The following is a 26,233-nucleotide window of genomic DNA, read 5'->3' as shown; positions in this document are numbered from 1 at the left end:
AGAAGTGCAACCAAGTTTAAGTGGATTATCATAGGAGCAGTCAACGAAGCAAAAGTCAATAACAAGTATCAAAAAATTAGAATTTCAAAGCCAAAGCAACAACCAGAAAATTAAGTCCAAGAACAAAACTAAAAGATCTGTCCACCCAAAACTTTTTTAGAAAGTTGTTTATTCTTTGTCATGCTTTGATTTTGCTTCTAGCTAATTTGGATAGTAAATGGTACTATCTTGTACTTGAATTATGGAGTTTTTGAGGTTGAGGATTCTGTTGCTGTCATTAGTTGCTAGAAATTCCTAATATGTCGAATAGGGGATTACTTCTTTATCCAATCTGTAGATACAAAAACCTTTCCTAAAAGTCTTCTGCAGAGTTTCATTCAATTTTGACTTCTCTGCTGTATATTTTGACGATGAATTTTGTCTCAAGCTTTGGATTTGGTTTTTCTTTTTGATTTCTCAGTTTTGATTCTTTTTTCTGTCTACGCACATTTCCAGGTTCACTTCTAAAGTTTACCTGCCAGTTTTCTCTCAGGACATTATTTTGGCTAAAGACTTTCCTTTATTAAATAAAGAATGCACATTGAAGTGGCAACATGATTATATTATTTCATTATTTAAATTCAGTCTAAGAACCTTTTGCTCTAACATTCTGTAGTTTTATTAGAGCTTCTGGCTCAGCTTTATATAAAGCAAAACCATCTGTTGGTAATTTGTCTAAAACAGAATTGTGTCTTTCATCATTAACATCTTTTACTGTCTAAACTAAAACTAAGACATTTTCTTTTCGGTTTCTTCTTTGGCACCTGGTGTAGCTATTAACATTTTCAAGCTGTTACTCGTGGCAATGGAATAAGATATTTGATTGATTTGAAACCTGTGGCATTAGTAGTTACAGACACAGCATCAAACCTTTGTATGATTATATAACAGTTATGCACTTCAATATTTATTGTATAATACTTTAGGATACTCTGGATGGGGAAGCCTAGCACCCCAGACTCTCTCTCCTCCATTTCAACTCACTCAATTTCATGTTAATATGACAGCCAGCAGAATGACTGCTTATATTTGGAGAGAGAGGTGCCAGCTACCTGGAGTAAGATTAAACTTTCTAGAAAAAGTCAGTCTTCTCTACAGTCTCTGGGAGGTTCAGTGAGGGGGTTTTAAATAGTTGAGACACCATATAGGATGGTTGAGAGTATGCTTTGTCAAAAAGAGACTTTATGGATCTCAAAGAGTAGACCATGAAAAGCAGGTGTGCTAGGTACTGTGATCAAGATCATTCGAAACGAATGTGACTTGTGGTCAGGGCTGGAGTAATGCACAGGCTTACCTGGGCTTATACCCAGAGGTTTAAGAGATAAAAAAAAAATCATGATTTCTTTTAATGTTTTGTAATGTATTTCCGAATGATGAACATAAAAAGGCGTAGCACTTTAATTTAAAAGAACTAATAAAACATCTGGTCTAACTTGATAGCTCTATGGGGGGCACAGTGAAAGTGATCTGAAGAGGCTCAGTTTTTTTGTGAATATAGTATGTAATAAAACGTTGTAATAGTACACAGTGCTTCAGTAATATCTTGTTGCTTTAACAGTTTTATTCTGCCAGTTTGTAGATACGTATGTGTTATATTCATTACAGCCATTAGTTTGTTCAAAACCACATCCTCACTCATTCTTGCAAAAATCCTTTTATACATTTGAATTAAAAAGGAAAAGTGACTCATATTAACAAAAAATCACGAGAAACATTATATGTGAATTTTTAAGTGACAAATAAAATATTTGTCGCTCATGGCAGTTCAAAACCTGTTAAACCTAAGAGACTTTTAAAAACAATGCAACTTACACATAATAAAAAAAATACAATTCTCTTGCCATAAGGACAGCCAACTGCATGGTCAGTGGTAAATCATAACTAAAGAAAGGAAAACTTCTGATAAAGCACAAATGGCGTAGTTAATAGCAAAATGCAAAACAGTGCTTTGCACAATTCATGAGAGTCTTGTTCCTTCAGCTGCAGTTTGAAACGAGTAATGTCATGCATAGTGATAATTTCTTTGCCAGCATGAAAAATAAATCACCCTTTCTGAAGTTTGTTGGTGATATAAATTGAAGACTTGGCACACAGCATTAATGGTCAGTTTGTTAAACTAATTTTGTATGGTGCCCAGCTGCTTGTATTTGTGAAATACTGCTTTGATAAATTTTAGTTTGCATAGTTGTTAAAAGAAATGATGTATAATGGTAGTTGGGGTGCTGGTGGCAGCCATTTATGACTTTTATGTTACATGGGGGCACTAAACTTGAGAACCATTGATCTAACTGACCAAAATATTAGCAAACTGTCCAATTCTTTCTCCTTTGAGCATCTTGAAATCAAAAAGTTGTATGTAGTTTGCAAAGTGGAATGCGTTTTGTTTTGTTTAGTTTTGGGCTCCACAATTTCTTTGTTTCATTTGTACATTTTATCTGTAATGTGTGGTGGTCGGCTGGGGGTGGTGCCCAGTCGCCATGCCTGGACGGACCAGGAGATGGACTGTGCCTTCCCAGAATCACAAGAGGGCAGCCTCCCTGCCTAGTATGTGGGCCACAGGGTTTGAGCATAGAAGCTCAACCCTATGAGGGCCCGTGGTCCCCGCCAGGAGGCGCCTGGACGATTGTACAGCCTCTGGGTGCTCAGACGGCACTTCCACCACACCAGGAAGTGCCTGAGAATGTCAATCATGCAGCACCTGGAGCATGTCCAGGTGAGAATAAAAGGGGCTGCCTCCCTCTAGTCGTGACCTGCAGTCGGGAGGAAGAGGATAGAGCTTGGTGGAGAGGAGTGGGGGCGGTGCAGGACCGTTGCAGGGCCCTCAAAGAGGGTATGTGGTGCAGGGGCACCGTGTGCTGTGTGGACATTTTAAAATAAACGTGTGCTTTTTGTAGACATTCAGGTGTCTGTCTGTGTCCGGGGCTTGCTTCCACAAATGTGAATGCTATTGTCTTGTTTTGTTTTGTTTTTTGTCCCATTATGTTATTTTTCCCCCACTTACCTGTTCTTTTACCAAATTGGGGTGGTGGTAGGGCATACTTAGCAGCCAAAATACTAGGAAAGTTTTTTATATACCCCAGTGCTGGATATTTGTCTTTGTTCACTTAAATAATACTTACACCTACATTACAGGGCTGAACTGCTATGTCTGTTTCATCTCAGTGTTCGATACATCATTGTGATATTCTATTTTTTTTTTTAACCCCTAAATGGATATTTTTGCATACGTAAGTAAATGTTATATAGCTTTATGTTTTTCCCTTATTCTTGATTTTTTTTTCAGTAATTCTGTTATCTGAGGTTATATAAACAACTGAATTATGCCTTCTGCTTGTAACAGTGAGAATAAGCAACAGTACAATTGGTGGCACTTTCGAGTGCAATCATTATTGATTCCTTGGGTGTCCTAAGGGACCTGCCTGCCACTATCATTCTACAGCCCTTTGGGGGCATTTACTGTATATGCTTTATACTCGGAACAACCCAAGGATACTCCAAAGGGAAAATGCTCCTATTATACTTTAATATGTTGCCCTGTTCACTTTTAATGATAAAGTCTAAATCCAAGCAAACTTACCGTGATATGCCACTCTGTCTATACTATGAATGCCTTTCCAATTTATATCCATCTTAGAAACATGACATGGGTCATGCAGTTATCACAGAAGAGAAGTATACAAAACAGCTGAGGTATCAGCTTGCATAGTTCTTGTTAGAAAAGTAAGTCAGATCTTGTCAGTTCTGCATGGAAACTTAGAATTCTTATCTCCTGCAGAAGAATTTGGGACCCTATGCACTTGCAAGTACTTACTGTCATTTTCTTTCAGCTGTCTACAATCTACACGGTATACTCAAATGTATTAAGTACATCGACCTCAAGCTAAGTCCCAACATGTGTGAACAGCTGCACATTGTGTCTATTGTGCACATTCTTTTAGTCTTCCTTTAAACTAGTGTTTTTGTTCTTGTTTTACCATTTTTAAAATTTGCTTCTGCCTTCTGCCTTTATCATCTGTAATGAGTGCACAGGAATGGACCAGGTAATAAACAGACAGGTCTTTCCATGACTTTATAATAGATAGGTAAATTCATTCAGATAATGTTCAAAAAGCCAGGTGGTCACAGCACATAGAAAACAGAAGACACCAGAAAGGAACTGAAGTGTACATATTTAGTAAGAAAATACCTCAAAGAAACTCTGATGTCTATAAGCAAAAACTAACTCAAAGCTCCTGGGCTGCAGCTAAACATGACAAGAACGGTGCCATTTCTGTATTGTGAAGTATTGTGTTTCAAAACTACAAATTAGGACATGAGTGCACACTAATCTGCTTTCAAAGGAAAAAATATGATGAGATTATGAACCGTGAAAGAAAGAGCTGGAGAGAGACAAGGGTAAATGTTTTTTTAAGAAAAAGTAAATAGTATGAATAGCAGAGCATGAAAGAAGCGGTCATTTGCTTCAATCTTAATTCTACCTTTCATTGAAACTGAATTCTTGTTTTTCTATTATAGGATATGAAAAACAGTATTTCTGCTTTTCCGAATGGCCAGTGGCATACTGGCTAAAGCAATGGTTTACACCTTTTTTCTATTACACCACAATAATAGTTTCAATGAATCAAGTAGGCCATGCACAAAAACAAATCACTGCATTCTTATGAGCAGAAATATTGAATGAAAAACATAGGAACAACAGCACCATTTATTTACGTAGCACATACTTGTTTAAAGATTGTAGGTGCTTTACAAGATGTCAAAGAAAAAGTGTCTCGATGCATGCTCAATAATCCAGGTAAGGAAATTCTAGAATGTTGATTCTGTTCATCTGGACATAGTTGTTTCCCCCGATAAGTTTCATTACTCATCCAAGTGACTTCCTCAGTCTCAGTTGACTGCAAGGTTCTCCAACCTTATAAACAGTACCTTGGCCTAATGACCAAAATAGCACCATTGACTAACAAAGGGCTGTGTGATCAATGATATGCAAATTGTCCATTGATCAATGGCTATGAGTGCCATTCACAGAGAGTTGGGGAATGGCTGCAATCACCACATTGTAAGATGGTGAAAGATGTACCCTTAGACCCCTTCCTCGGTTCAGAGATGGTCGTTCCTTTTTCACGTAAATGGCCTCCTTGACTCCTCACCCAAACCAGCATTCCTCCATGTCCAGGATATGCACATCTTCATCACTGAAAGAGTGACCACTGTCCTGTAGATGTAAATAGACTGTGGAGTCCTGGCCTGACGAGGTAGCCCTTCCTGGATTACTTTGAGCATTTTTTAGGTGTCTTCCCTGCTTTGACAAAAGTCCAGCAGGGATAACCACATTTACTCAGAGCCTTTTTGATATGATGTTCTTCTGCTTCCCTTGATTGTGGAGTATAAAAAAAATAATTAAAGGTCTGCAATGCTTGATAAACAAAACAAAATCTTCTAGGTTTCCAAGCACAGAAGCCCACCAAGGTCATGCTGGGAATTCAAACGAAAATTTTATAATATGAGAAAATATTGATTAATATGGGTGATGAAAGCAGGTTTTATATTCTTTCTTAGCGATAAAAGTCCTCAAACATTGTGACACACTACTTCAATTACTAATTCATTCAATCTCTGAAGGCTGAAGGCAGATCAGTTCCACTTGAAAGTGTAAGTTGGAATTTGTGTACGCTGGGACAAGAAGAACAGTGAACATTCATAAACCTCTGCTTCTATTATTATATTCCCAACTGCAACATCAGACTAAGATTACTAATGCACAATGTTAAAATAAGTCATTACTGAAGAACGGGATCGAACCAGGGACCTTTATATTTCCAATTTAATGCTCTACCAGATGAACCATTTCAGCCACCTCAAGTTGCTTCATGTATATGTGGAAGACATATTAAAAAATCGTTGCATTTGTCGACGACATGGTAAAAAATATCACGCTGTCCTGAAGTATAGCATTTCATTTGAATTTTTAAGGTTCAGTCTTCCTTCAAGTGCCGTTTAATATGGATCTGTGGCAAATGCATTAAAGCAGTTTTTCAGGGGATTTTAGTGCATCCATCGTAAGATTGTAAGTGTGCCACCTTTTTCTGTTACACAGCTACATACGGCCTGTTTACTCTATTAACAGATTTTCAAAACACATCTCAAAATCAAATGCTGCATTTCCAAATCCATATTCTGAATTAACATCGGCTAGGCTTAGTTCTTCAAGGTTGATATGGTGGTCTCCAGTATCCAACTGTTAACTCAAACATATGTAAGGGATGGTATTTTTCTCCTTCATGAAAGCCACCAAGGTGATGCCTGTGCATTCGTAATGGTACAAGTTTCATGTGAAGTTAAATTCATGTGAGATTACGCAGAAGATCCTCCTTTTCGTGTCCCATAGTCAGAATTTCAGAAAGACTTGTTTTGGAGTGAGAGAAAAATTTCATCATTAAAGCTAATATTGGTAAAGCTAGGTGTCGAAAATAGGTTTGGTATCTGCTGCTCATTCTGTTTGTCTCTTAAAGATAAAAGCATTTCCACTACTTTTGTGAACAATTCTGACACACGATTTCAATTGCTAACCAATCAAGTCTCTACAGCTGAAGGCAGACCGGTTCCACTCGAAGATGTTATTCGGAAATTGTTTACTCTGGGAGAAGCGGACGTGTGAACATTCATAAACCTTGGCTTCCGTTACTGTTTTTCCAACTGCAACATATGACTGGGACAAGTTGTATGCGCCCTGTTAAAACAGGTCTCTGCGAAACCGGGATCGAACCAGGGACCTTTAGATCTTCAGTCTAACGCTCTCCCAACTGAGCTATTTCGCCACGAGAATCACTCGCGACTTCGAGGTCTGTCGTTGCATTTGTCGACGACATGGTAAAAAATATCACGCTGTCCTGAAGTATAGCATTTCATTTGAATTTTTAAGGTTCAGTCTTCCTTCAAGTGCCGTTTAATATGGATCTGTGGCAAATGCATTAAAGCAGTTTTTCAGGGGATTTTAGTGCATCCATCGTAAGATTGTAAGTGTGCCACCTTTTTCTGTTACACAGCTACATACGGCCTGTTTACTCTATTAACAGATTTTCAAAACACATCTCAAAATCAAATGCTGCATTTCCAAATCCATATTCTGAATTAACATCGGCTAGGCTTAGTTCTTCAAGGTTGATATGGTGGTCTCCAGTATCCAACTGTTAACTCAAACATATGTAAGGGATGGTATTTTTCTCCTTCATGAAAGCCACCAAGGTGATGCCTGTGCATTCGTAATGGTACAAGTTTCATGTGAAGTTAAATTCATGTGAGATTACGAGAAGATCCTCCTTTTCGTGTCCCGCATAGTCAGAATTTCAGAAAGACTTGTTTTGGAGTGAGAGAAAAATTTCATCATTAAAGCTAATATTGGTAAAGCTAGGTGTCGAAAATAGGTTTGGTATCTGCTGCTCATTCTGTTTGTCTCTTAAAGATAAAAGCATTTCCACTACTTTTGTGAACAATTCTGACACACGATTTCAATTGCTAACCAATCAAGTCTCTACAGCCTTTAAAATAATTTCCAATTTTCATAGGCTAAAAGCTGGGTTAAATTGTTATTGTTCCTCTGGCCAAAGATTTAATTTTTACCTACTCCAACCGATTTTTCAACCAATAATCCTCGACGTAGCAGTTATTTTTGGGGAAATTTTACCGGGGAAGGGGAGAATTCATGAATTATTCGTTTTTTTCCAACAAATTGTTGGAAAAGTTAAACGTTTAAAATTCTCCCCGAAGCAAATTAAATTTTTTGTTCACTTCCATACCCTTTTTTAACGAACCCCTTTTTTAGTCTTTGTTTTTACCCTAAATTAAATCCACGCTTTTTAAAATTCATTTATTAGTTCCAAACTTAAAGGGTTTCCAAATAAATAAATTTTTTTAGGGTATTTTTCAGGATTGTAAGTTAAACTTTTTTAACACAGAATATTATTTTAAGATTTAAACAATTTTGGAATAATTTTAAAATTAAATCGGTGATAGTTCCAAGTTGAATGTGGTCTCCAGTTCTTTAACTCAAAAAATTTTGGATATTTCTATAAACACAAGTATTTATCTAAGGAAAAGTTTCATGAAGTTTCATGAAGATTAAATTAAAATTCTTTTCGTGACCAAGCAGAATTTCAAACTTGGGAAGGAAGAATTTCATATGAAAGAAATGGTAAACTGGTTAAATGTTATTGATCTTATCAGTTGTATCTAAATATAAAGCATTTCCATACTTTGAACAATCTGCCCCAAAGGCTTTAATCATTCTCGCTACAGGAAAAGGGTCCTTTAAATGTTAGTTAAATTTAATGGCATGCCGAACTTTTAAAATTCGTTCCATTAATTTATGGACTTATATCCTTCATTAATTGCCTTTTACCAGGACTCCTCTTAACTCAACGAGTTTTAAATCTGAATCAAAGTTTCCAGGTTCTGTTCATGTACACTTTTTTTAATATACGCTGTCTTCCATTCAATTAATTTAAATCTTAATTAAGCTTTCACTTTGAAATTCCAAGGTGGTTTTGGGGTTTAATGTTCCTAATTAAATGTTTTTTCCAAAACCATCAAATATGATTCAAAAATGTAATATGGAAAATTCATATTAATTAAATCTTTTAAATGTCTTCAGTTTCGAACTGTTTGTGGTTAGAAAAAGTATTCAAAATTTGTAAAAGTTAAATTTTAAACAAGTTTTTTTCCTTAAGGAAATTTAAAAAACATTTCAAATTCCTGCCAGAATTTAAATAAAATGTTTCCACAGGGGAAACCGTTAAAATAATTTGTTAATTTTTTGGAAAAGGCGATCCCTTTTGGTCTTTATAAGTTCCCCAACTTTTCTGAAAAATCATCCCCAAACGGGCCGGGATTTGTTCAAGGGTTTCCCTCCATGTCATTGGGGAATTTTCTTTGGGGCTTCAATTTCGTAAAAGATTTCCCTTCTGAAACATTTTTGAATTTTGGTTACCCCTTTAAACCGGGTTAAATGGTCTGTAAAAACATTACTTTTGATTTTCACCATGTAAAATTAAAGTTCCATTTTCAAAAAATACACGGCTTCTTTTACAGTTTTAAAATCTCAAAAATTTATTCAATCCATATTAATTAATGGTAGCTTTTTCAATTTTAAAGGGTTTCTTTTAAAATTGTTAACTATGTAAGGTTTTTTTCCTTCAGAACCCCTTCCCTTCATTAAATTTAAAAATTTTTGTGAATAATAATTGAATTAAAAATCCCTTGGCAAAAATTTGAAATGTTTTAAGAAAAAATTTATATTAAAAAATTTTAAAAGCTGAAAAAGGTTTGTACTGTCCAATTCTTTTTCCTTTAAAAAAACATTCCACTTTTGTAAATTTTTAATTTAAATTAAAACAATTCCCTACAGTAAAACCTTCTTAAAAATGTTATTAAGTTTATATGGGGAGTGTCCTTCATAAACTTCCTTTTTTCCGGAAAATTTGGGCAATTTTCTAAAACATCTCAACCGGGAGAACCGGGCCTTGTTCATCTTTCACTCTAATGGCAAAACATTTCCCGGTTGTTTGTTTCCCAACTAAATGTCTGGGTAAAATTACATTAAAAGGTTTCATTTTTAAGGATTTAATTCTTTTGTAAATTTTTTTCGGAATTTACTCCCCATTAAGTTTTAAATCCATCCTTTTAAATTAACTGCCTTTATCTAATTAAAAGTTTTAAATTTTAAAATAATGCGTTTAAATCTTTTTAATAACAATTTAGTTTAAGGTTTTGTTAGCCAATGTGTTTCCATTTGTGTAAGTTTTTTTCCCTTTTAAAAGAACAAGGTAAACCTCTTAGTTTAAAATTTATGATTAAATTTTTGAGATTAAAGACCTTTTTTTCCAAAGTTAAATTAGATGTTTTGAAAAAAATTTATCATTCCCTATATTGGAAAAAGGGTTCAAATAGGTTTGCTGTGCTCATCTTTTTCAAAAAAAATTCACTCTTGAATTCAACCGTTAAATTTGTAACTAATTTACGTGGGGGGAAAATTCCATTCGTAAGAATTTTTGGAAAAAATTTGGGGTTGAACTTTAAAACGGTTCCACTTTTCGAACAGGAAAATTTGCCCCGTTAACGCCTCCCAATTTACACCAGGCCCTTTAGTCTCAAGGTCTGGTTTTCCCCGGGAAATTAACTCCAAATTAGGTTTCGTTGTTTTTCCGACATTAAAGGTAAGTTGAAATTTTTTTTGGGGATTTCTTAATGCCGTTTTAGTTTGGGAAAATTTCTTTACAGTTTCGGGGATTTTCACCAATTTGATTGTAATTAAACCTTTCTGTAAAACAATCGGGTTATCTTTAATTTTCAACCTCATTTTTTCCAAATCCTTTCTTTTAAATAAGGTTATTTTCTTGATTTTGGGCCCCATTCAAAAAACAATTTAGTGTTTTTTCCCCAACAAACAAGTTCGTCATAATGACAATTTCATTGAAGTTAAATCAGGGAATTTCAAAACTTTTGGTTTAGAAAATTTAAAAACTTGTTTTGGGTGAAATTTCTTTTTAAAAAATAAAGTATGTGAAAATGGTTTTTTTCCCCTTATTTTTTCTCTAAAATAAAACTTCCACTACTTTTATGAATAATTTAATTTGGTAAAACAATTCCCTTAGGGCCGGTCTTTCAATTTTTATTTTTGCTCGGGAGCCGTTAACTTCAAAACCGGTCCGTATTTAACTAACTTTGTTTACCTGAAAACCCTTCAACCCGGGATCGACGGGTTTTATTTTAGCCTTTTCCCAAAATTTCCTTTTTAACGATCCATTGCATCTGATTGCTTTGCGGCGTAAAATACCCGGGGAAAAGTAAGCATTTAATTTTTAAGTGTTTCCCGGGTTTTAGGATCGGGCTTTCTTAAAATTTTTTTTTGGGGGATTTTAAAAATTTGTGCACCTTTTTTTTAAAACCTTCCCTTTTAATTAAATTGTAAAAAATTAAAATTATTTTATTCAATTAAGTGGTTTTTTCTTCAAGGTAAGGGGCTCCTATCCATTTATAATAAAGTTTTTTTCCTTAGAAACCAGAAGGTTCCTTCTTCAAAGTAAATTTATAATTAATTTATTGAGATTGAAAATTTTTTCTTCTAAATTTCAAAAGCCTTGTTGGGTGGAAATTTCCTAAATAATAGTTTAAAATTTTGAAAATGTTGACTTTCAATTCTCCAAAATAAAAGCAATTTTTGGAAAAAATTTACAAATTTTTTTTAAAATAAGTTCACAGTTGGAACCCTCCCTCGTTTTTAATAAATTGTAGGGGGATTAACACCTTCCTTTAATGTTTCCAACTGAACTTCCAGTTACGCCCTTTAACCCCGGGGGAAAGGCCCTTTGGTCTTAATTTTCCCCCCAAATTGAAACAATTTCCTTTAACGGGCCTGTTTGTTTGCCCAATTTAATTCTTTCATCATTGATTTTTTAATTAGTCTTCCACCCCGTTTAATTTTTTGAACATAAAAATTCAGTTTTATTCCATTTAAATTTAAGTTTCCTCCTTCCCCCTAAAAATTTTTTTTAAAATTTTAAAGGGATTTAAAAAATGTTGACCAATATTTAAAACTCGGTAGGCCCTTTTTCCAAAGGTTTTGGTGTCTCATTCAATTTAAATAATGTTAAAGATTCTTTAAAAGCCCCTTGGCCCAAGTTATTTAGTAAACTTTTTTAATTAAATTTTTTAAAAGATCTCCTTTGTGCCCCTTTTAATTTAAAGCCTTTTTGGGGGTAAGAAAAATTTACAAAAATATAATTGAAAGGATGTCAATATTTAAATCAGCCTTTTGTTGTTTTAAAAAAAATTTCTTTTGAAATTTTTCTGTTAATGGCCAACAATTAACTGGCAGGCCTTCCCTGAAATGTATTAAAATTTAACCGGGAAAGGGTTTCAAACCCTTTTTCCGGTTTTTTCAGTTAAGGGGCGCAAGTTATGCCCTTAAAACCAAGGCTCCGGTTGTTTACCCCCAACTTAATATTGCCAATAACTCATTTAACCAATCCTCCTTTTTCCCGGCTTTTTTTCCCTGTTTTAAGTAATTTTAATCTTCCCTTTGAATTTAAATTTGGTCTGTTAACAAACTTCCGGTCCTTTTAACAATTTAAATTAAGGATCTCTCATTCCAAACTGCAATTACTCTTTAGTTTTACCATTCATATTTTTATTTCCAACATTTCAAACAAAATTGGGCTTATTTATTCAAAAATCCAATATTAAAATAAATTCATTACTAATCAGTAGTTAAAGGATTTTTTTGTCCTTAAGAAACATTAAGGATTTTTCTTAGAAAAAAATTTTTTGTTAATCGTAATTTAAATTTTTTGGTATCTTTAAAGATTTTTCCCGGGTTAAAATTTGAACATTTTTGTAAAATTATAAAACTATTTGGAACTTGTCATTTGTTTTAAATTTTTCCTTTTTTTTTAAAATTAAAAATTTTCTTCTACAATCAACTCAATAATAAAAATTTCGAGTGTTAAAAAATTTCTCGGGAGGTCCCAAAATTTTTTTCCTTTTTAAAGGGGGCCCACAAAAGCTTTGAGGTCTTCACCAATCGGGATTTCCCCGGGCTACCGGGCCCCGGGATTTGGGTTAGTCTAACCCGGGTATGAAAATTTCTTTAACCAGTTTTATTAATCCTTAAAATTTAGATCATTTCTTTTGGGGTTTTTTTTTTTAAAGTCCTTTACATTAAACATTATTTTTATTTAGATTAAAATGACTTTTCAAAGTGATCACCTTTTCTAATCCCAATTAATTTTAAAATTTTTTCCTTAAACAATTTAATCTTTAAAAGGGTTTTAATTTTTTCCCGGGTTATGTGTCTACATTTTTAAGGGAAGAAAATTTTTCCTTTAAAAAAGATCCTCCTTTAATGGTAAATTTAGGTTAAGGGAAATTGGTTATTTCCCTTTTTTTAAATTTGGAATTTAAAAATTTGAACTTTGTATGGAAATCAATTAAAGCTAAAAAATTTAATAGGAAAATGTTTCGTGCTATTCTGTTTCTTAAGGAAAGCTTCCCACTTTTTGAAAATTGGTTAACTTTAACCACATTGACGGAGGGTTCCTAAAGTTTTAAAATTTTTGGGAAAGGGCTGTAACATTTCAAACCTTGGTCCTTACTTTTAAAATCAAAATTGGCCGGTACCCCTTTGCAGGCCTGCAAACCGGGTCCCGACTTTGATTTCATTAACTCTCCCCTTTGGCCCCAAAATTATAAAGGGGTCGTCTTTGGGTTTTATAAATTAAAATGCTTAAAGCATTTTTGATTTAAGTTATCTTTTCATTCCATTTTAAATAATAGCAAATGCTTCTTTTCAGATTTTTAAAACCATGGTAATTTTTCTTTTTTTCGTTACTCCAACCTTTAATTCAAAAAATTTTCCAATCCAATAAAAATTTAAATTTTTCCATTAAAGGGTTTTTGTAATTTAAGGGTAAATTCCCATGTTAAATATTGATTTTTGAAAGCCTTAGTGAAAAAATAAATTTAAATTGGTAAAATTGTATTAAGTTTTTTCCGTTATCTTTTTTAAAAAGTTTTTCAATTTTTTTTAAATTGAAAATTTCTTTAAAAATTTTAAACAGGTCAATAGTTTTCTCCTTAACTGTTCCCCGGGATTTAAACCCTTTAATTGTAAAATTTAAAATTTCCCTTTATCAATCATCCGGGACCGGCCCTGGAAATTTCTCCCCGTCTTTAAACTTTAACTTTGGCACCCCCGTTTTCGTCCAAATCCCCGGGAAAAGCCTAATGCTGCAAACGTCAAGTATTTCTAATAATTTTTTACATTTCCACATAGTGCAAATCGAGGGTTGTTCTTTTCAGTTTTAAACCCTCTTTATTAAATTGCATTTTAATTAAAAATCTTCATTCCCCTATTATTAAATCATTTAAGTTCATTTTGTTTTTTAATTCTATTCCAAATTTAGTTCAATTTGGCTCCAATTTTTTCCATTAAAAATTAAATTTAAGGATTTATTTTAAAAAAGGCCCCTTTTCTTCAAGTAAATTTTGAGTTTTTCCCTTTAACCACTATTTCCCCCTGTTCCATAGTAGACCAAGTTTTGTAAATTCATATAAATATTATTATTTGGATTAAAAGTTTTCTTTAAATTTTTAGTCAAATTAATTTTTCCCATGGAAAATTCCAAAATAATTTGGGTATTCTATGTGCCAAAGTTACTTATTTTTTATTATTTTACAATTGGGAACATTACAACCTTTCATTCTTTTTTTTTCACTAAGGAAGTTTCCCCGAAGGCTTCGTTTACCAAAGGGCTTGTTAAACCTTCCCAAAGTTCCCCAAATTTGGCAGTTTAGTTTAAAATTTCTGAAAAAATTTTAAAACCAGTATTTGGGTTTGGTATTCCCAAGGGATTAAAATAAAAGTCTTTTTAAATTTTGGGTTACTTTTTAGATTTTCCACATCTAATAAATGTTTTTTGAAAATTTTAAAAGTTAGCTTTTCTTCGTTTAATTACCTTAAAAATTTTAACATTTTAAAAGTTTTTTCTCAAAACTCAAGGTGATTCTGTCCCCGGGGTTCAATTCTAATTAAAATGTATTTTGTGATTTTCCAAAAAAATTTAACATTAAGGTTTTTTCAGGAAAAATCCCTCAATTTAATGTTCAAAATTTGGAATTTAAATTTTTTAAAGCATGGTTTTTTAAAAAAACATTTAAATTGGAAGAATTTGGATTAAAAAAGTCCCCTTCCCTTCCAAAGTAAAGCTTTTCATATTTTTGGAAAAATTTTCTAAAGAAACTAAATGTGTTCCTCTTTCCCATGAACATAGATAAAGGGGCCCGTTTAAAAAATTTTCTTAATTTTTTTTAACCCAAATTAAAAATTTTCCCTTTAAGGTTTGAAATAAACCTGGGGTTGCTTTTGCCCAAACCCCTTCCAAAATTTTCAACGACCTTTAAAGTTTTTGTTGGCTTTTTTAACAAAAAAACCCTTTAGTTTGATTTTAGGCTCTCAAATTTAGCCAAATTTTTTTCCAAAAAAGTGTTTTTCAGTTTAATTCGAATCAAATAATGCTTTTTCTTAATTTGACCATTTCTAGTCATTTTTAATTAAAAGGGTTTTTATTTTTCAACCTTTCATCATGGTTTTTTAAACCCTTTGTCCAAAAAATACCGTAGCTTATTAAGTTGAAAAATTTCTAATAATTTTAACTACCTTGTGATGGAAAATTTTTAAGTTGTTTGGTTAAAAAATTTCAAAAAAAATTTTGGAGTATTAAATTTGTTTGCGGGATCTTTTTATTTAAAGTAAATTTAAACTTTTGTGAAAAAATTTGAATCCTCTATTGTCCTAAGAAAAATTTCCCGGGTTTTCAAATTGTTAGTTTTAAAATTTTTAAAGTCTTGAAAAACATTTTCCAAGTTTTAACTGAGCAATCTGGTTGAAATTGAAACCGGCCCGTTTTTAACTTTAATTTCATAAATTCCCCTGAACGTTTGGAAATTGCCAGATTTGGCAAAATTTTCAAAACCTTCCGTAATTTTAACTGATTTGCTGGTTCCCCCCCTTTGGCGGACATGTAAAAATTCAGTTTTCCCTCTGGTTTAATGTGTGACATTTTTTAAATTATATGGTTCTTCTTTATTAAAAAATTAAATTTTGTTGCATTAAAATTTAATTTTATTATCGTTTAACCCCAAAATAATTCTTTAAACTTTAATTAAAATTTTAAAATTATCTTCAAAGTATTAGGGTTTCTTTGACACTCATTATATTTGTTTTCTTCAAAAACTCAAACTTGTTAATCAGAAAAAATTTTTAGGAAATTCTTAAAAGTTATTTGGTGCCAAGTCAATTTTTACTGTGATTTTTTTTTTAAAAAAAGAATTTTATAAGGCAATTTAAAGAAAATTTTAAAATTTTAATCTTTATTCCGTTGTTTTAAGAAACTTTTATTGGAAAATTCAAATTTACATTTAAAACAGGTTACAAAATAGGGAGATGTTCTGAAAGGGTAAAATTCTAAACTTGCGATTCACCGCATAGCATTTCATTTGAATTTTTAAGGTTCAGTCTTCCTTCAAGTGCCGTTTAATATGGATCTGTGGCAAATGCATTAAAGCAGTTTTTCAGGGGATTTTAGTGCATCCATCGTAAGATTGTAAGTGTGCCACCTTTTTCTGTTACACAGCTACATACGGCCTGTTTACTCTATTAACAGATTTTCAAAACACATCTCAAAATCAAATGCTGCATTTCCAAATCCATATTCTGAATTAACATCGGCTAGGCTTAGTTCTTCAAGGTTGATATGGTGGTCTCCAGTATCCAACTGTTAACTCAAACATATGTAAGGGATGGTATTTTTCTCCTTCATGAAAGCCACCAAGGTGATGCCTGTGCATTCGTAATGGTACAAGTTTCATGTGAAGTTAAATTCATGTGAGATTACGCAGAAGATCCTCCTTTTCGTGTCCCGCATAGTCAGAATTTCAGAAAGACTTGTTTTGGAGTGAGAGAAAAATTTCATCATTAAAGCTAATATTGGTAAAGCTAGGTGTCGAAAATAGGTTTGGTATCTGCTGCTCATTCTGTTTGTCTCTTAAAGATAAAAGCATTTCCACTACTTTTGTGAACAATTCTGACACACGATTTCAATTGCTAACCAATCAAGTCTCTACAGCTGAAGGCAGACCGGTTCCACTCAAGATGTTATTCGGAAATTGTTTACTCTGGGAGAAGCGGACGTGTGAACATTCATAAACCTTGGCTTCCGTTACTGTTTTTCCAACTGCAACATATGACTGGGACAAGTTGTACGCCCTGTTAAAACAGGTCTCTGCCGAAACCCGGGATCGAACCAGGGACCTTTAGATCTTCAGTCTAACGCTCTCCCAACTGAGCTATTTCGGCCACGAGAATCACTGCGCAACTTCGAGGTCTGTCGTTGCATTTGTCGACGACATGGTAAAAAATATCACGCTGTCCTGAAGTATAGCATTTCATTTGAATTTTTAAGGTTCAGTCTTCCTTCAAGTGCCGTTTAATATGGATCTGTGGCAAATGCATTAAAGCAGTTTTTCAGGGGATTTTAGTGCATCCATCGTAAGATTGTAAGTGTGCCACCTTTTTCTGTTACACAGCTACATACGGCCTGTTTACTCTATTAACAGATTTTCAAAACACATCTCAAAATCAAATGCTGCATTTCCAAATCCATATTCTGAATTAACATCGGCTAGGCTTAGTTCTTCAAGGTTGATATGGTGGTCTCCAGTATCCAACTGTTAACTCAAACATATGTAAGGGATGGTATTTTTCTCCTTCATGAAAGCCACCAAGGTGATGCCTGTGCATTCGTAATGGTACAAGTTTCATGTGAAGTTAAATTCATGTGAGATTACGCAGAAGATCCTCCTTTTCGTGTCCCGCATAGTCAGAATTTCAGAAAGACTTGTTTTGGAGTGAGAGAAAAATTTCATCATTAAAGCTAATATTGGTAAAGCTAGGTGTCGAAAATAGGTTTGGTATCTGCTGCTCATTCTGTTTGTCTCTTAAAGATAAAAGCATTTCCACTACTTTTGTGAACAATTCTGACACACGATTTCAATTGCTAACCAATCAAGTCTCTACAGCTGAAGGCAGACCGGTTCCACTCAAGATGTTATTCGGAAATTGTTTACTCTGGGAGAAGCGGACGTGTGAACATTCATAAACCTTGGCTTCCGTTACTGTTTTTCCAACTGCAACATATGACTGGGACAAGTTGTACGCCCTGTTAAAACAGGTCTCTGCCGAAACCCGGGATCGAACCAGGGACCTTTAGATCTTCAGTCTAACGCTCTCCCAACTGAGCTATTTCGGCCACGAGAATCACTGCAAACTTCGAGGTCTGTCGTTGCATTTGTCGACACATGGTAAAAAATATCACGCTGTCCTGAAGTATAGCATTTCATTTGAATTTTTAAGGTTCAGTCTTCCTTCAAGTGCCGTTTAATATGGATCTGTGGCAAATGCATTAAAGCAGTTTTTCAGGGGATTTTAGTGCATCCATCGTAAGATTGTAAGTGTGCCACCTTTTTCTGTTACACAGCTACATACGGCCTGTTTACTCTATTAACAGATTTTCAAAACACATCTCAAAATCAAATGCTGCATTTCCAAATCCATATTCTGAATTAACATCGGCTAGGCTTAGTTCTTCAAGGTTGATATGGTGGTCTCCAGTATCCAACTGTTAACTCAAACATATGTAAGGGATGGTATTTTTCTCCTTCATGAAAGCCACCAAGGTGATGCCTGTGCATTCGTAATGGTACAAGTTTCATGTGAAGTTAAATTCATGTGAGATTACGCAGAAGATCCTCCTTTTCGTGTCCCGCATAGTCAGAATTTCAGAAAGACTTGTTTTGGAGTGAGAGAAAAATTTCATCATTAAAGCTAATATTGGTAAAGCTAGGTGTCGAAAATAGGTTTGGTATCTGCTGCTCATTCTGTTTGTCTCTTAAAGATAAAAGCATTTCCACTACTTTTGTGAACAATTCTGACACACGATTTCAATTGCTAACCAATCAAGTCTCTACAGCTGAAGGCAGACCGGTTCCACTCAAGATGTTATTCGGAAATTGTTTACTCTGGGAGAAGCGGACGTGTGAACATTCATAAACCTTGGCTTCCGTTACTGTTTTTCCAACTGCAACATATGACTGGGACAAGTTGTACGCCCTGTTAAAACAGGTCTCTGCCGAAACCCGGGATCGAACCAGGGACCTTTAGATCTTCAGTCTAACGCTCTCCCAACTGAGCTATTTCGGCCACGAGAATCACTGCGCAACTTCGAGGTCTGTCGTTGCATTTGTCGACGACATGGTAAAAAATATCACGCTGTCCTGAAGTATAGCATTTCATTTGAATTTTTAAGGTTCAGTCTTCCTTCAAGTGCCGTTTAATATGGATCTGTGGCAAATGCATTAAAGCAGTTTTTCAGGGGATTTTAGTGCATCCATCGTAAGATTGTAAGTGTGCCACCTTTTTCTGTTACACAGCTACATACGGCCTGTTTACTCTATTAACAGATTTTCAAAACACATCTCAAAATCAAATGCTGCATTTCCAAATCCATATTCTGAATTAACATCGGCTAGGCTTAGTTCTTCAAGGTTGATATGGTGGTCTCCAGTATCCAACTGTTAACTCAAACATATGTAAGGGATGGTATTTTTCTCCTTCATGAAAGCCACCAAGGTGATGCCTGTGCATTCGTAATGGTACAAGTTTCATGTGAAGTTAAATTCATGTGAGATTACGCAGAAGATCCTCCTTTTCGTGTCCCGCATAGTCAGAATTTCAGAAAGACTTGTTTTGGAGTGAGAGAAAAATTTCATCATTAAAGCTAATATTGGTAAAGCTAGGTGTCGAAAATAGGTTTGGTATCTGCTGCTCATTCTGTTTGTCTCTTAAAGATAAAAGCATTTCCACTACTTTTGTGAACAATTCTGACACACGATTTCAATTGCTAACCAATCAAGTCTCTACAGCTGAAGGCAGACCGGTTCCACTCGAAGATGTTATTCGGAAATTGTTTACTCTGGGAGAAGCGGACGTGTGAACATTCATAAACCTTGGCTTCCGTTACTGTTTTTCCAACTGCAACATATGACTGGGACAAGTTGTACGCCTGTTAAAACAGGTCTCTGCCGAAACCCGGGATCGAACCAGGGACCTTTAGATCTTCAGTCTAACGCTCTCCCAACTGAGCTATTTCGGCCACGAGAATCACTGCGCAACTTCGAGGTCTGTCGTTGCATTTGTCGACGACATGGTAAAAAATATCACGCTGTCCTGAAGTATAGCATTTCATTTGAATTTTTAAGGTTCAGTCTTCCTTCAAGTGCCGTTTAATATGGATCTGTGGCAAATGCATTAAAGCAGTTTTTCAGGGGATTTTAGTGCATCCATCGTAAGATTGTAAGTGTGCCACCTTTTTCTGTTACACAGCTACATACGGCCTGTTTACTCTATTAACAGATTTTCAAAACACATCTCAAAATCAAATGCTGCATTTCCAAATCCATATTCTGAATTAACATCGGCTAGGCTTAGTTCTTCAAGGTTGATATGGTGGTCTCCAGTATCCAACTGTTAACTCAAACATATGTAAGGGATGGTATTTTTCTCCTTCATGAAAGCCACCAAGGTGATGCCTGTGCATTCGTAATGGTACAAGTTTCATGTGAAGTTAAATTCATGTGAGATTACGCAGAAGATCCTCCTTTTCGTGTCCCGCATAGTCAGAATTTCAGAAAGACTTGTTTTGGAGTGAGAGAAAAATTTCATCATTAAAGCTAATATTGGTAAAGCTAGGTGTCGAAAATAGGTTTGGTATCTGCTGCTCATTCTGTTTGTCTCTTAAAGATAAAAGCATTTCCACTACTTTTGTGAACAATTCTGACACACGATTTCAATTGCTAACCAATCAAGTCTCTACAGCTGAAGGCAGACCGGTTCCACTCAAGATGTTATTCGAAATTGTTTACTCTGGGAGAAGCGGACGTGTGAACATTCATAAACCTTGGCTTCCGTTACTGTTTTTCCAACTGCAACATATGACTGGGACAAGTTGTACGCCCTGTTAAAACAGGTCTCTGCCGAAACCCGGGATCGAACCAGGGACCTTTAGATCTTCAGTCTAACGCTCTCCCAACTGAGCTATTTCGGCCACGAGAATCACTGCGCAACTTCGAGGTCTGTCGTTGCATTTGTCGACGACATGGTAAAAAATATCACGCTGTCCTGAAGTATAGCATTTCATTTGAATTTTTAAGGTTCAGTCTTCCTTCAAGTGCCGTTTAATATGGATCTGTGGCAAATGCATTAAAGCAGTTTTTCAGGGGATTTTAGTGCATCCATCGTAAGATTGTAAGTGTGCCACCTTTTTCTGTTACACAGCTACATACGGCCTGTTTACTCTATTAACAGATTTTCAAAACACATCTCAAAATCAAATGCTGCATTTCCAAATCCATATTCTGAATTAACATCGGCTAGGCTTAGTTCTTCAAGGTTGATATGGTGGTCTCCAGTATCCAACTGTTAACTCAAACATATGTAAGGGATGGTATTTTTCTCCTTCATGAAAGCCACCAAGGTGATGCCTGTGCATTCGTAATGGTACAAGTTTCATGTGAAGTTAAATTCATGTGAGATTACGCAGAAGATCCTCCTTTTCGTGTCCCGCATAGTCAGAATTTCAGAAAGACTTGTTTTGGAGTGAGAGAAAAATTTCATCATTAAAGCTAATATTGGTAAAGCTAGGTGTCGAAAATAGGTTTGGTATCTGCTGCTCATTCTGTTTGTCTCTTAAAGATAAAAGCATTTCCACTACTTTTGTGAACAATTCTGACACACGATTTCAATTGCTAACCAATCAAGTCTCTACAGCTGAAGGCAGACCGGTTCCACTCAAGATGTTATTCGGAAATTGTTTACTCTGGGAGAAGCGGACGTGTGAACATTCATAAACCTTGGCTTCCGTTACTGTTTTTCCAACTGCAACATATGACTGGGACAAGTTGTACGCCCTGTTAAAACAGGTCTCTGCCGAAACCCGGGATCGAACCAGGGACCTTTAGATCTTCAGTCTAACGCTCTCCCAACTGAGCTATTTCGGCCACGAGAATCACTGCGCAACTTCGAGGTCTGTCGTTGCATTTGTCGACATGGTAAAAATATCACGCTGTCCTGAAGTATAGCATTTCATTTGAATTTTTAAGGTTCAGTCTTCCTTCAAGTGCCGTTTAATATGGATCTGTGGCAAATGCATTAAAGCAGTTTTTCAGGGGATTTTAGTGCATCCATCGTAAGATTGTAAGTGTGCCACCTTTTTCTGTTACACAGCTACATACGGCCTGTTTACTCTATTAACAGATTTTCAAAACACATCTCAAAATCAAATGCTGCATTTCCAAATCCATATTCTGAATTAACATCGGCTAGGCTTAGTTCTTCAAGGTTGATATGGTGGTCTCCAGTATCCAACTGTTAACTCAAACATATGTAAGGGATGGTATTTTTCTCCTTCATGAAAGCCACCAAGGTGATGCCTGTGCATTCGTAATGGTACAAGTTTCATGTGAAGTTAAATTCATGTGAGATTACGCAGAAGATCCTCCTTTTCGTGTCCCGCATAGTCAGAATTTCAGAAAGACTTGTTTTGGAGTGAGAGAAAAATTTCATCATTAAAGCTAATATTGGTAAAGCTAGGTGTCGAAAATAGGTTTGGTATCTGCTGCTCATTCTGTTTGTCTCTTAAAGATAAAAGCATTTCCACTACTTTTGTGAACAATTCTGACACACGATTTCAATTGCTAACCAATCAAGTCTCTACAGCTGAAGGCAGACCGGTTCCACTCGAGATGTTATTCGGAAATTGTTTACTCTGGGAGAAGCGGACGTGTGAACATTCATAAACCTTGGCTTCCGTTACTGTTTTTCCAACTGCAACATATGACTGGGACAAGTTGTACGCCCTGTTAAAACAGGTCTCTGCCGAAACCCGGGATCGAACCAGGGACCTTTAGATCTTCAGTCTAACGCTCTCCCAACTGAGCTATTTCGGCCACGAGAATCACTGCGCAACTTCGAGGTCTGTCGTTGCATTTGTCGACGACATGGTAAAAAATATCACGCTGTCCTGAAGTATAGCATTTCATTTGAATTTTTAAGGTTCAGTCTTCCTTCAAGTGCCGTTTAATATGGATCTGTGGCAAATGCATTAAAGCAGTTTTTCAGGGGATTTTAGTGCATCCATCGTAAGATTGTAAGTGTGCCACCTTTTTCTGTTACACAGCTACATACGGCCTGTTTACTCTATTAACAGATTTTCAAAACACATCTCAAAATCAAATGCTGCATTTCCAAATCCATATTCTGAATTAACATCGGCTAGGCTTAGTTCTTCAAGGTTGATATGGTGGTCTCCAGTATCCAACTGTTAACTCAAACATATGTAAGGGATGGTATTTTTCTCCTTCATGAAAGCCACCAAGGTGATGCCTGTGCATTCGTAATGGTACAAGTTTCATGTGAAGTTAAATTCATGTGAGATTACGCAGAAGATCCTCCTTTTCGTGTCCCGCATAGTCAGAATTTCAGAAAGACTTGTTTTGGAGTGAGAGAAAAATTTCATCATTAAAGCTAATATTGGTAAAGCTAGGTGTCGAAAATAGGTTTGGTATCTGCTGCTCATTCTGTTTGTCTCTTAAAGATAAAAGCATTTCCACTACTTTTGTGAACAATTCTGACACACGATTTCAATTGCTAACCAATCAAGTCTCTACAGCTGAAGGCAGACCGGTTCCACTCAAGATGTTATTCGGAAATTGTTTACTCTGGGAGAAGCGGACGTGTGAACATTCATAAACCTTGGCTTCCGTTACTGTTTTTCCAACTGCAACATATGACTGGGACAAGTTGTACGCCCTGTTAAAACAGGTCTCTGCCGAAACCCGGGATCGAACCAGGGACCTTTAGATCTTCAGTCTAACGCTCTCCCAACTGAGCTATTTCGGCCACGAGAATCACTGCGCAACTTCGAGGTCTGTCGTTGCATTTGTCGCGACATGGTAAAAAATATCACGCTGTCCTGAAGTATAGCATTTCATTTGAATTTTTAAGGTTCAGTCTTCCTTCAAGTGCCGTTTAATATGGATCTGTGGCAAATGCATTAAAGCAGTTTTTCAGGGGATTTTAGTGCATCCATCGTAAGATTGTAAGTGTGCCACCTTTTTCTGTTACACAGCTACATACGGCCTGTTTACTCTATTAACAGATTTTCAAAACACATCTCAAAATCAAATGCTGCATTTCCAAATCCATATTCTGAATTAACATCGGCTAGGCTTAGTTCTTCAAGGTTGATATGGTGGTCTCCAGTATCCAACTGTTAACTCAAACATATGTAAGGGATGGTATTTTTCTCCTTCATGAAAGCCACCAAGGTGATGCCTGTGCATTCGTAATGGTACAAGTTTCATGTGAAGTTAAATTCATGTGAGATTACGCAGAAGATCCTCCTTTTCGTGTCCCGCATAGTCAGAATTTCAGAAAGACTTGTTTTGGAGTGAGAGAAAAATTTCATCATTAAAGCTAATATTGGTAAAGCTAGGTGTCGAAAATAGGTTTGGTATCTGCTGCTCATTCTGTTTGTCTCTTAAAGATAAAAGCATTTCCACTACTTTTGTGAACAATTCTGACACACGATTTCAATTGCTAACCAATCAAGTCTCTACAGCTGAAGGCAGACCGGTTCCACTCAAGATGTTATTCGGAAATTGTTTACTCTGGGAGAAGCGGACGTGTGAACATTCATAAACCTTGGCTTCCGTTACTGTTTTTCCAACTGCAACATATGACTGGGACAAGTTGTACGCCCTGTTAAAACAGGTCTCTGCGAAACCCGGATCGAACCAGGGACCTTTAGATCTTCAGTCTAACGCTCTCCCAACTGAGCTATTTCGGCCACGAGAATCACTGCGCATTTCCGAGGTCTGTCGTTGCATTTGTCGACGACATGGTAAAAAATATCACGCTGTCCTGAAGTATAGCATTTCATTTGAATTTTTAAGGTTCAGTCTTCCTTCAAGTGCCGTTTAATATGGATCTGTGGCAAATGCATTAAAGCAGTTTTTCAGGGGATTTTAGTGCATCCATCGTAAGATTGTAAGTGTGCACCTTTTTCTGTTACACAGCTACATACGGCCTGTTTACTCTATTAACAGATTTTCAAAACACATCTCAAAATCAAATGCTGCATTTCCAAATCCATATTCTGAATTAACATCGGCTAGGCTTAGTTCTTCAAGGTTGATATGGTGGTCTCCAGTATCCAACTGTTAACTCAAACATATGTAAGGGATGGTATTTTTCTCCTTCATGAAAGCCACCAAGGTGATGCCTGTGCATTCGTAATGGTACAAGTTTCATGTGAAGTTAAATTCATGTGAGATTACATGAGAAGATCCTCCTTTTCGTGTCCCGCATAGTCAGAATTTCAGAAAGACTTGTTTTGGAGTGAGAGAAAAATTTCATCATTAAAGCTAATATTGGTAAAGCTAGGTGTCGAAAATAGGTTTGGTATCTGCTGCTCATTCTGTTTGTCTCTTAAAGATAAAAGCATTTCCACTACTTTTGTGAACAATTCTGACACACGATTTCAATTGCTAACCAATCAAGTCTCTACAGCTGAAGGCAGACCGGTTCCACTCAAGATGTTATTCGGAAATTGTTTACTCTGGGAGAAGCGGACGTGTGAACATTCATAAACCTTGGCTTCCGTTACTGTTTTTCCAACTGCAACATATGACTGGGACAAGTTGTACGCCCTGTTAAAACAGGTCTCTGCCGAAACCCGGGATCGAACCAGGGACCTTTAGATCTTCAGTCTAACGCTCTCCCAACTGAGCTATTTCGGCCACGAGAATCACTGCGCAACTTCGAGGTCTGTCGTTGCATTTGTCGACGACATGGTAAAAAATATCACGCTGTCCTGAAGTATAGCATTTCATTTGAATTTTTAAGGTTCAGTCTTCCTTCAAGTGCCGTTTAATATGGATCTGTGGCAAATGCATTAAAGCAGTTTTTCAGGGGATTTTAGTGCATCCATCGTAAGATTGTAAGTGTGCCACCTTTTTCTGTTACACAGCTACATACGGCCTGTTTACTCTATTAACAGATTTTCAAAACACATCTCAAAATCAAATGCTGCATTTCCAAATCCATATTCTGAATTAACATCGGCTAGGCTTAGTTCTTCAAGGTTGATATGGTGGTCTCCAGTATCCAACTGTTAACTCAAACATATGTAAGGGATGGTATTTTTCTCCTTCATGAAAGCCACCAAGGTGATGCCTGTGCATTCGTAATGGTACAAGTTTCATGTGAAGTTAAATTCATGTGAGATTACGCAGAAGATCCTCCTTTTCGTGTCCCGCATAGTCAGAATTTCAGAAAGACTTGTTTTGGAGTGAGAGAAAAATTTCATCATTAAAGCTAATATTGGTAAAGCTAGGTGTCGAAAATAGGTTTGGTATCTGCTGCTCATTCTGTTTGTCTCTTAAAGATAAAAGCATTTCCACTACTTTTGTGAACAATTCTGACACACGATTTCAATTGCTAACCAATCAAGTCTCTACAGCTGAA

The 26,233-nt window shown here is 35.7% G+C and overlaps 10 non-coding genes across 10 annotated transcripts; all 10 read right to left on the bottom strand.

The window, feature by feature from the left end:
* Positions 1 to 6,785: 6,785 nt before the first annotated feature.
* trnaf-gaa lies at positions 6,786 to 6,857 on the bottom strand. Its single transcript has one exon. It is a non-coding gene; the product is annotated as a tRNA-Phe (tRNA).
* Positions 6,858 to 16,875: 10,018 nt separating this feature from the next.
* trnaf-gaa lies at positions 16,876 to 16,948 on the bottom strand. The gene has a single exon. It is a non-coding gene; the product is annotated as a tRNA-Phe (tRNA).
* Positions 16,949 to 17,827: 879 nt separating this feature from the next.
* On the bottom strand, positions 17,828 to 17,900 carry trnaf-gaa. The gene has a single exon. It is a non-coding gene; the product is annotated as a tRNA-Phe (tRNA).
* Positions 17,901 to 18,777: 877 nt separating this feature from the next.
* Positions 18,778 to 18,850, bottom strand: trnaf-gaa. The gene has a single exon. It is a non-coding gene; the product is annotated as a tRNA-Phe (tRNA).
* Positions 18,851 to 19,729: 879 nt separating this feature from the next.
* trnaf-gaa lies at positions 19,730 to 19,802 on the bottom strand. Its single transcript has one exon. It is a non-coding gene; the product is annotated as a tRNA-Phe (tRNA).
* An 878-nt stretch (positions 19,803 to 20,680) lies between these two features.
* Positions 20,681 to 20,753, bottom strand: trnaf-gaa. The gene has a single exon. It is a non-coding gene; the product is annotated as a tRNA-Phe (tRNA).
* Positions 20,754 to 21,632: 879 nt separating this feature from the next.
* Positions 21,633 to 21,705, bottom strand: trnaf-gaa. Its single transcript has one exon. It is a non-coding gene; the product is annotated as a tRNA-Phe (tRNA).
* An 875-nt stretch (positions 21,706 to 22,580) lies between these two features.
* On the bottom strand, positions 22,581 to 22,653 carry trnaf-gaa. The gene has a single exon. It is a non-coding gene; the product is annotated as a tRNA-Phe (tRNA).
* An 879-nt stretch (positions 22,654 to 23,532) lies between these two features.
* trnaf-gaa lies at positions 23,533 to 23,605 on the bottom strand. The gene has a single exon. It is a non-coding gene; the product is annotated as a tRNA-Phe (tRNA).
* A 1,828-nt stretch (positions 23,606 to 25,433) lies between these two features.
* trnaf-gaa lies at positions 25,434 to 25,506 on the bottom strand. Its single transcript has one exon. It is a non-coding gene; the product is annotated as a tRNA-Phe (tRNA).
* Between the last annotated feature and the right edge of the window lie 727 nt (positions 25,507 to 26,233).

The sequence above is a fragment of the Polypterus senegalus genome, chromosome 4 (genome assembly GCF_016835505.1).
Source record: "Polypterus senegalus isolate Bchr_013 chromosome 4, ASM1683550v1, whole genome shotgun sequence".
In the NCBI taxonomy this organism is placed as follows: Eukaryota; Metazoa; Chordata; class Cladistia; order Polypteriformes; family Polypteridae; genus Polypterus; species Polypterus senegalus.
This window is presented reverse-complemented; position numbering and strand designations above follow the sequence as displayed.